Here is a 2,718-nt window from a genome sequence, read left to right as displayed (position 1 = left end):
TCACTTCATATGAGATAATCATTTTTTGTAGGAAAAAGAAATTTTATGTTTGTTCTTAACCTATAAATAGTAAATAAATGCTCATTACAGAAACTTCAGACAAAATTGATAAAAAGAAGTTTAAAAATAATCTAGGTTATATAGAGATATCCACTCATATTACTGTGTATTTTTTGTTTGTTTTACTGTGTGTGTATTAATCTGGGATTTGATGACTTTTCAGATCTAAATAATATCAAAATAATAATTAAAAAATACAAACACTCCAAATAGATATCCAATAAAGCCTCGTGCTTGTTTTCACAGCAAATATACTAAAATTGGAACCATGAAGAGAAATTAGCTTGACCTCTGTCAAGAATGACACATAAATTTGTGCAGTGTTCCTTATTTATCATTATGCAAGATAAAAATTACATCTCAATAAAGGTGGAAAAAAAAATCCAAGCTGACATTTTCTTGTAACAAGACTGGCCCTTAAGGAACTGTGACAGTGGAATAACCCTTTCTGACATAGTGCAATTGCTATAGCTATAAACATGGGTGTCATGGAAGATGTAGGGTGCAGAGGCTCCTGAGCTGTGGAGCGCACACGCATCAGCTTTGCTTACATGGGCAAGGTGCTCTTCTGTGGGCTCCACACTTCTGCCTCCCTGCAAAGTGCAGCTGAAGGCAGGATGCTGTTTTCTCTCTTGACTCAACTGTCTTTCTGCTTTTGAATTGCAATAGAGTTGGGTCATCATGGGTTCTGTCTTCGTTCGTGTCATCTTGAGATCTGAATAAGAGGGAATCTCTCCCTGGTATTATGAGGACATGAAAAGAGGCCTCCAGCTGGAAAGCATTTGGCCTTGACATCAGGTAGAAAAGAAGTGAGAGGGTGGAGAAACAATAATCCCAGAACTGAGGAGTTTTGAAAAGAGGAGGAAGGATTTTCTCCCAATCTTCTAGTAATCAACCAACAGCTATGAACATACGTGTGGTTTTTAGGATGAGGAATTTTATACCAGAAATGGAAAACTAGAGGCTGGCTATGAGCTCAAGGTTTAGGGGACTTATTTGCTAACCTTTTGCCCTAAATGTCATTTACAGAAGTAGAGGAAATTTATTTCCTTTTAAGAAAAGCAAGCTTGGCAAGATACCAACTTTTCTACAGGAATCAGTCAATTCTGTTTTTCTGCTTCTGATGGTTTTGGATTCTTAAACAACATCTTTTTAAAAACAAAAAACTGTTCAGTGGTAATCAGGATTAAACAGATTTCATTGTTTCCATTGAAAGTCAAATTTTGCTTAAGTGGAGAATCATGCCTTTTTTGCAATACTCAAATGGTTTAAGCTAAGGATTTCCCCAACACCCCCTCCATGAAAGATGTTAATAAGAAAAGTCTATGACTCTGGTTTGCAATATTTGTAGAAACTCCAACTTCCAAGTGCTAGCTTATGAGGAAAGACATCTGTTTATTTATTGTCTTTGCATTTTCTATGTTACCTTTTAGCATAAGGTCTTATAGATATCATTTTTCAGTACTAAAACAAAAAATTATTGAACTGAATGTCTAACCAATGGAAAATTTAATTAATTTTGAGAGTAAGAGGCAGAAAAAAAGCATGTCACAAATCTTATTGATTATTTCTCCCTTATTTTTTGAATTTAAACACTGGCCATAATTTAGCTTAAGTATGTACATTTATGTATCTAATATTTAAAAAGGTTATAGAAAGATTCCCCCCAAATGACTCTGCTTTGTCTTCTAGGAGGACTGTACATAGGCTTTATAGAAAGTATATAGTCCCTTTTACCTTGTAATATTTATCTTTCTACAGAGTGAGAGAGAAACCTTAAGCTTAGAGGCTGGCCCAAGAAAAATGATTTATTCTTTTGGCAAATCTTTGTAATGCATAATTTGCTTTGACATACCTCTCTGGATACAAGCCCCCATCGTGTGATCTAAACAAATAGTCTCAAATCACTTGTCAGAGAAATAGCAAAATATATGTACTTACAGTACTTTTCTTAAGACAAAGTCTCTAGTTGCAAATGTGCTGTATCAGGCAAGTTTCCTGTAAGGGCACACGCCACATGTCAGGACTTTTGCCAAAGTTAGCTTTTACATATCATTCTGCATTTGTCGTGCTTAATGAGAGTTTGTGCATATGTGGATATGTCAGGACTATCTGGCAACTAATCCATTAAAAACATTGCTATATATCATAGGGAACTATATTCAACTTCTTGTAATAAGCTATAATATAAAAGAATCTGAAAACGCGCGTGTGTGTGTATATATATGTATGTATATGTAAGAAAAAAACATTGCTATACTGCTTTTCAAAAAAGGGCAGGACAAGGCATATATTATTAATGCATATCCCTTTACAGTGGAAATAAAGAGACATCAAATTATTTTAAAACCCAGATAAGGATGTAAATTAAATAAATAGTGCACGGGTGAGAGAGTTTTCAGATGAAGCTGTCTTGAATTGCTTATTTGTTTTATTTGGATGAGACTTACTATTTGCCTGGTTCCTAACTGTGACTGATTTGAGAGCAAAGGACATCTTGCCACTGACTGCAATGATTCCCAGTCATCCTACTCGTTTTTTACTGGATTAAAACTATCCTGAGAGGGTTTTTTATTTCTTGGCTGTCATCACCTTCACTTAATTTTACCTGTTGTCATTACCTCATAATACCTGTGCCTCAGGCAGCAACCCACACAT

The 2,718-nt window shown here is 35.0% G+C and overlaps 1 pseudogene; it reads left to right on the top strand.

Moving 5' to 3' along the window:
• Positions 1-294: 294 nt before the first annotated feature.
• Positions 295-395, top strand: LOC116276737 (U6 spliceosomal RNA; annotated as a pseudogene).
• Positions 396-2,718: the final 2,323 nt, after the last annotated feature.

Source organism: Vicugna pacos, chromosome 2 (genome assembly GCF_048564905.1).
Source record: "Vicugna pacos chromosome 2, VicPac4, whole genome shotgun sequence".
In the NCBI taxonomy this organism is placed as follows: domain Eukaryota; kingdom Metazoa; phylum Chordata; class Mammalia; order Artiodactyla; family Camelidae; genus Vicugna; species Vicugna pacos.
The sequence above is the reverse complement of the archived record's forward strand: the minus strand, read 5'-3'. Positions and strand labels throughout refer to the sequence as shown.